The sequence below is a fragment of the Dendroctonus ponderosae genome, unplaced genomic scaffold (assembly GCF_020466585.1).
Source record: "Dendroctonus ponderosae isolate FM_Combo_2020 unplaced genomic scaffold, Dpon_F_20191213v2 Dpon_F_20191213_8, whole genome shotgun sequence".
Taxonomy (NCBI): Eukaryota; Metazoa; Arthropoda; class Insecta; order Coleoptera; family Curculionidae; genus Dendroctonus; species Dendroctonus ponderosae.
Window position 1 is genome coordinate 1,175,119 of NW_026019016.1, and position 8,239 is coordinate 1,183,357.

Sequence of the window (8,239 nt, forward strand, 5' to 3'; positions counted from 1 at the left end):
CGTTTTGTTAAAACGTCTCATTAGCCGACTGACAAGCGAGAAGGGCAGGTGATGAACCCGGACAAAGCTACCAACACGCGACCGGATGGCCGGTTTAATCCCGATTTAGTCCTAGTCTGAAACTAATTTGCAGTTGGACAGTGCAGGCATAGATAAACCACTGTTGGTCAGTTCTTGTAAAGAAACGTTTTTCTCAATTATCGGCTGCTTCTGCCATTTTATCTCTTGTGCTTTGAAATTTCCTTCTAATGAATTTCTTTCACCTGAAGACGATTTTCTTACGATAGGTTCTGCTTCAAGGACAAAAAGCTCATTTTTTTACAAACCGTTTGTTGGGTATTTCGCCTCAAAAATTTTTTCAATCTGTAATAAAAGACGTGAGGAAATTCTGTCTTTTTTAAAGACAAAAATTTTTGAGGCGAAATACCCAACAAACAGTTTGTAATAAAATGAATCCCCCTCAACAATATAGAATTTATAAACAACTAATTGTTTCAAAGACTACTATATTTTTCATACAAGCGGTCCCTTGAAGCAATTAGCTTAAAATGTCCACACATAGTGCAAGAGCACTGTTTATCAATCTGTATTAAATGTCGTGCGAAAATTCTGTATTTTTTAAAGACAAACATTTTTGGGGCGAAATATCCAACAAACAGTTTGTAAAAAAATGAATCCCCCTCAACAATATAGAACTTATAAACAATTAATTGTTTCAAAGACTACTATATTTTTCATACAAGCGGTCCCTTGAAGCAATCAGCTTAAAATGTCCACACATAGCGCAAGAGCACTGTTTATCAATCTGTATTAAAAGACGTGAGGAAATTCTGCCTTTTTTAAAGACAACAATTTTTGAGGCGAAATACCCAACAAACAGTTTGTAAAAAAATGAATCCCCCTCAACAATATAGAACTTATAAACAACTAATTGTTTCAAAGGCTACTATATTTTTCATACAAGCGGTCCCTTGAAGCAATTAGCCTAAAATGAAGAAAATGAAAAATACGTTGTTTTAAGCAAAGGTCCCTTTAGAAGCAGCATATATCTAAAGCTCATGAAAAGGGGATTCGTGATTAATAATGTTCTTCCCACTGTACAAATGAAGAAAAGAGACTCATGAAATAGAACAAAGCTTACGCTTATAAAAGAAATGATTATTATATTAGAATCCCCAGAGTGGGAATGAAGAAAACTGACTAACCTAAAGGATTGCTAAGCAAAACCAAAACAAAAGGTCGAAATGTAATATTTTTGCTTGCGATTTTTTGCCAAAGTTTCACTTGATCCGTCTAATAAAGTGCAGAGATTCCACGACACTCTTACTTTATAATAAATTTAAATTTTTATAATTTAGATGCAAGATGAAAGAAACATACAGTTAATGCACAGTATTACAAACGTTTGAGGTACAATTTTTTAAGCAAAAGATTTAAGCAGAAGATTTAAGAGTCTTGTTATGTTTGTACAGCGTTGCAAATGTACCCGATCTCCCCAACACTTTTAAACCTCCTTAAATGTGCCTGTTTGGTTCATATTTCCTCCAGATTCATGCGCTCATAAACTGCAAAATTATATAGTTGAAAAAAGGAAAGTTAGGGCAGTTCTACATCATGAAAACTTCCAGCTTGGGAGCTCCTAATAATAAGCACTTTATCCCTATGGAAAATTGCTATTAATACCATGTTTACACTTGAGAGTAAATAATCCCCGCCGATATTCCCAGAATGGAACAAATTTTGAATCGATAGTTTGCCATCTAAAGTGAAATTACCCTGATTTATTCCTGAATGGATGGAAAACTGTGCTGTTTTTTAGTATCTACCTATGCGATATTTTCAAACATATCCCTGGAATAAAACATGTACAATTTTAGTCAAATTTCCTGCTTGTTCCTCAACGAATCTATAGGCTTTTCGGTATAAAATCAGCATTGGTGAACTTGGAGCGTAGAATTTTATATCAACCGGGCAAAGCCGACGACCAAAAACGATAAAATCTTCCGCTCAAACCCATATAAATCAGGATTTCCGATAATAAACACTAAATTTTACTCAGCTCGATTAAGATATCCTACCCTACCAGTAAACCATGCCGTTACCGACTTAATTTATAAGTAGATGTTCGGAAAACACACAGGTGCCAAAGTCATTAATTGATTCTTTTACCTGACTGAACCGGAGTTCTAGAGGAAGACGTTGCCGTACTTAGACTGGCGATAAATCAATAGAAGACATAGATTTTACAGTTTGATTCAACTGCTTGAAGTTGAAGAAGCCAAGATGATTTTCTCTGGGCGCTTTTTCGGGAAATGTGGATGCTGCGATTCAATCGCAGATAACTGATGACCGTTTCGTAGTTTAATTAGCCCGATCTAATCAAGCTTGAAGAAGAGTTCCGTTGCGACATGTGACCAACGTTGGCGCCAGATCCCGCTATGGCAAATAAAGAAGAAACTGATGGCGAAGATCGATTTCCTTCTGACAGTGTAACCGGTCGGCCTGATGATCACTTTCGTTGTCATAAGCCAATAAATTAGTGTTCTGGTCACCCTCGCAGCGGGATTTCCAGCTCGACACGCGTCAAAATCATAAAAATAAAATCGGGGATCGAAGACAAGGCGCCAACTTTCGACTTGGGGGCAAATACCTGAGCCAAATGGTGCTAGAAATCATTCGCAATGTTCCACAAATTCAGGATTTTATTGATTTTTCCGGGCAATTCAGTCCGAGGGAAAATGTGCTTGCTTCTGTCTATGAGTAGCGGGAGTCGAAAATGCTGTTTTCTTCTCCGAACATTTAATACATGGACAGTGTTTTGGACATATAGATAAAACAAAAATTTGAATTTACCAGACTTTTTTTCCTGACGTTTCGCAAGCATGAGTGGCTTACACCTTCAGAGGTGTGAAGTTATACCCAAGAGCGGCGGTGCCGACAAATGGCATGCTCCGATCCTCAAAAATATTGCCTGATATAATTTATCTAGAAGGCAGGAGATTTGGAAAATTGTATGTGTTAAAATCGTCAAACCCTGGTATTAGTGGCATTATTCTAATAAAGTTGAATTTGACCGCGCTCTAACCAAACAGAATTTATTCAGTTCCAAAATCAGGGCAATTTTGGCTTCACGTTCATTTTGTTGCTGATTAGTAAGTGTCTGCTTGGCAGCACTGCCGGTGGCACCCCTCTGAAGATGCGAGCTACTCGTGCTTGCGAAACGTCACCAGTTAATGCAGGGGCCGATCCAGCTTTAAAGTCAGGGGGGGTTATGTAGAAAAAATACAATCTTCTGTTATCTATGAAATTAGAAAAATTATCGTCGTTTTGTGCAAGGGTGGCGCAAGATTAAAGGCAAGATAAGAGGAAAATCGAGTAGTTTTGATCCAAAAAGCAAAATTTTAATATCGGACACTTAGGTGCAAGATTACGCCAAATTGTTTTTTCAACAATGTTTTCCTCCCGTTTTTGCTCATTTCTCGGAGGCAAAATAAGCAAGAACGCTCATTTGTACATCATTCTAGAGACATATAAATGGCCTTTTTAGAAAGTGAACCATGGATGGGGAAATGTTGGCAGTTTTCTCAAAAAAGGCTTGAATTCAAGAAGTTTCAGATTTGCGTGGTTTTTTTTTGAGTTGCAAAATCCACTTGAACATGACGCTGCTTTTTTCGAAGTTTCTCAAGAACCATTCGAGCCAGAGAATTCGTTTTGGCATAGTTGGATAGAAAATTGAATGGGGGGGTGACCCCCATGACCCCCCCCTTAGATTCGCCCTTGAGTTAACGAGTAATTTCCAGCTTGGAACTTTTCACCGTTGAATTGGATGTTCAAAAGCCAGTTAAATCTACCACTATTGGTATGAAAACTTGCCAATATTCGGCACATGTCGCCTTTTGTCACCGCGTTGAAAATGACTTAAGCCTTAAGCCCTTATGAAGAGAAAAAGGCTCCCGAACGTATATTTCATGGTATTCGACTGTTGGCTGATAAGCCCTACTTTAAAAACCCCTTTAAAGCCTGCCGCCGTCGGGCTTAAGCTCACATCCGATCTAATGGGCTTACAATTTCATTGTCGGTGTTATGATTTTGAACGTGTACTTTGCAAAAGCTTTGGTTTCTTTGCGGGATTGCGCTATTATGCATCTTCGCTCTTCGATTATGCATCTTCACTAACGATCCGAGTTAGTGTGGTTTGGTCTAGATGAATAAACAACCGTTTTTCGGGTTGGAATCGTGTTGACTCATCTAATTTCGGTGGAAACGGCAAACCAGCCCCGAAAAAACGAAAAAAAACCTGCCGATCACACAACAATTATTTTGATTGGCATCCGGTGTTCTTCGGGGCATTTTTCATTGTCAGGTTCCGACCAGTCAAGAGGCGTACCCGTACGCCTGCGGTACCGATTCCCAATAACCAGTCATCGGTGATTGACAATTTATCCCTCGATAATAAGCAGGTCGACCTGTGAAAGCTGGTAGCAAATACCAGTAGTCACATAATTAGTGATTTTTTCCGCCGAGTCCATCAAGATTACTATCCTGAGCCTCAACAATCTATTGCATCTACAAACTCAGATGGTCAAAGTGATATTATTGGCGTGCCATGCAAGTAACAACCTACAAGCGGTAATTAGCAAACGAACAGTTTTGTTCGGTGGTTCAAATTGAAGTAATTTGGTGTGCTAAGACGGCAGTTGGTGTTAAGTTTGATGCTCTTTTGCGATCCCCCAATTTTTGGTACTTAATTGAAAGCACCAGGATGAATATGGATTGCAAAATGATGAGAAAATGTTAAGCTATTGCAAGTTTCAATTGTGTTAGCTTGAAGCAATAGGAAAAGTTGGAGAAAACAGTCACTTTTAATACAACCATTTTTCGAATCTAAAGTGCGATAAAAAGCTCGAAACTAGAAGTTCCAAAAGTCAACAAATTTGATTAATGGCTTTGAATTTTTAGTACCCATTAAGTTAATTGAAGCAAAATAAGTGTTTTTCCAAAAGGCAAAAAATGTTGACGTGAAATTTAAGTTCGCCGAATATCACAACGTCCACACCTGCAGGGTAATATTTGTATAACCAAAATCAAATATATTCAAATTGCAAAAACCGCTCCGAAGATTTTTGCGAAATTTTCCATGCTTTGACGATATACAACAACTCAGAGTTGCTTCACCTCAACTCACCAGTTGCTTGAGCACAAGGTCGTCTATGGGTAATTTTATCTAAAAATCTGATGCTCTACGAATTTGTCATGAAATAAACTTACTTTTCAAGTTTCTGTCTAGTTCAAAAGTCGTTTTCAAGTTAAAAAATCATTTCGATAATCCAAAAATTGCTGCAATTTTAATGCAATGAATTAATCGTTTGATATTAAGTCGAATCATCAAACTTTCAAAGTGTCTTCATATGTAATTACAAAATTGACATTTTTTGCCGAATGTTTACGACACTAATCAAACAGAATGCAGAATTTTTGATTATTTAAATCCAAGGCATTTACTGGTTTTGGTGGAAGGGATGGAAATCAATCAATCAACCTTTGCACAGAAGGGACTCGAAATATTTGTTTTTTGATAGAAAACAAGTCGATTTTTGTGTTTGACTGGAGCCAGGTAATCCAAAGGACTGTGATTTGTTAAACAAAACAAATGACAAAAATGTGTATTTACGAATATTAAAAAACCAAATAGTTACAATGCAAAAAATTTGAGCAAGAAAAATACAAAAACTGAAATAAAATCAATTATAAATAATTTTTGGAAATTGTGAATTTGCAAAATTATTAGACAGAATATTTAATCCAGAACAGGGGTCGTCGATAAAAAACTTGCTAAATTCAATTATTTTTTGGCTTCACCAATGTATTATTATGGCCTTTTTGATTTATTGCCGCTTTATTTTTATTGGATTTATTGCGTAACCAGAGTGCGATTGTACAGGATTTCGCTCGATTTAAATGGATTTATTTCGTTTCGCTAAGCCCTTTTTTCAATTTATTTTACCAACTAAATAACAAACTGAATACTTAAAAGAGATTTAAAAAAATGCACCAGAAAGTAGGTAAATATATTTACAAAAGAAAATTAAAAGGACTTTTAAAGGCAGTTTTCTGACTAAATTTTATAGATTAGTATTTTATAAAACTGATTATTAAGAAATCGATGCATTTTGGCTTGGTGTTAAGTGTCAATTTGCAAAAAAGTGCTTTTTCGTAAACCGTTTTGTTGGATATTTTACCTCAAAAATATTTGTTTTCTTCGAAAAGAGGGAATTTCTTCACGTTCTTTTTTTAAGAGTTTATTAAGGGAGCACTTTATCAAAATTTGTCTTTTTTTAAGTCATTTGAAGTTACAAAGATGAGGTTAAATTTGAAGAATGTAATTAATTGGGTGTGGTGAAATAAAGTGGACACACTCTTAATGTATGAATAAAAGTATATTGATAAGTGATAAAGAACAACACAGTACAAAAGTAGATTTTCGAACACGAGAACGATTCTGTATCAGAAGCGATTTGACGACGACTAACTAAAAAAGGTTGCTCTCGCGATAAACAAAAAATGTATGCTGCCTAAGCAGTATGACTTTGTGGTAAACTGTGGTTCATAATATATATGGCTGAACTTATATTGATAATATTAAAAGCATTTTGATTATAGTCTTATTCTAACATTCCCTCTTAATCTATATGCACCCACTTATTGTCTATCACTGGATGATCCTTTGGCTTTGGAAATTATTCCATTTCTTGCTTCATTGCTTCTGTCCATTCTTCATTTTCGTTTGACTGGATTGCGGTTTGGTATGATTCTGGACTTAAAATCGAACAATATATGGCTGGTCCATAGTAATGAGGTCGCTTTAAAAGGTTTCGTTGACGTAGTTGTATCCTGTCGTCTTCTTCGTTATTTTCATTTTTGGTCTCTAGATCTGGATCATTTTCTTCGTCATTGATTTCAGGAACCACATTTTTATCAAGTTGGTAATGGAGAGGAAAATTCTAAACGTTATTATTTTCTTCATTGATTCCTTCAAACTCTTCTTCATTAAAGTTTATATCACAGCTGATGATTATTCTTCTTTTATTTTTGGCCCATAATCGATAATTATTTGACAATGCATCATATCCCACAAACAATAACTTGTTGCTTTTTGGGTCCCACTTTTTGCGTAGCTGAGTTGGTATCGCCATGTAAGCTGCACATCCAAATACTCTCAAGTGCTTTGTTTCAGGTTTTCTCTCTAGAAATGCTTCAAAAGCTGTAATTTTCTTTGTCTGATTCAATGTTGTTCTATTCAGTATATACACGGCAGTATTTAACGCTTCAGACCATAATTCTGTAGAAACATTTCCATTCAACATCATGGAGCGTGCCGATTCAACTATTGTTCTTATTTCCCTTTCCGAAGAACCGTTTTGTTGAGGTGAGTAGGGTGCCGATCTCTCATGCAATATTCCCTGTGTTTGTAGATATTTTTGAAAATTTTCATTGATATATTCAGTTCCATTATCACTCTTAAAAACTTTAATTTTATTGGCAGTTTGATTTTCGATCAACGCTTTATATTCTTTAAAGCGCACAAACACTTCACTCTTCTGTTTCAGAAAATCAACATTTCTGTATCCAGTACACTCATCCTTGAAAATTACAAAGAAACGTGACCGCTCGGTGAGGCAACGCTCATTGGACCACATACATCAGAATGTATTTTATCACCAGGTTTCTCTGCTTTAATCTTCGTGACGTATTTATGTGATTTTCGGGTTTGTTTTCCATATTGGCAGGCTTCACAGAAAACTTAATCTTGATCAGCAAGTTCCAATTCACAAACAGCGTTGTATTTGTTTACGTCTTTTATCGCCTTGAAATTAGTATGTCCTAAACGGTCATGCCATAATTTCAACGAATTGGTTTTTGTTAGATTGCATTCTTTGGTGTTTACTTTTAGAAGCATATAGCATAAGTTATCCTTTCTTTTTCCTATGCATGAAATGTTGCCAGCTTCACCAAGAAATCTGCATTCACTCTGATTTGCTTGATGAGTGAATTTCTTGTCGGTCTTGGCTCCTACCGAAAAAAGGCTTCGTTTAAGATCAGGAACATAAAGTACATTGGTCATCACTCTGCCATGCCACTTGTTTTTCCCTTGAGCTTGTAGACTAATTGTACCTTTAGCTGTTGCTTCGATAACCTTGTCGTTGGCTATTTTCACTAGTACTGGCGCATCTAATTTTTC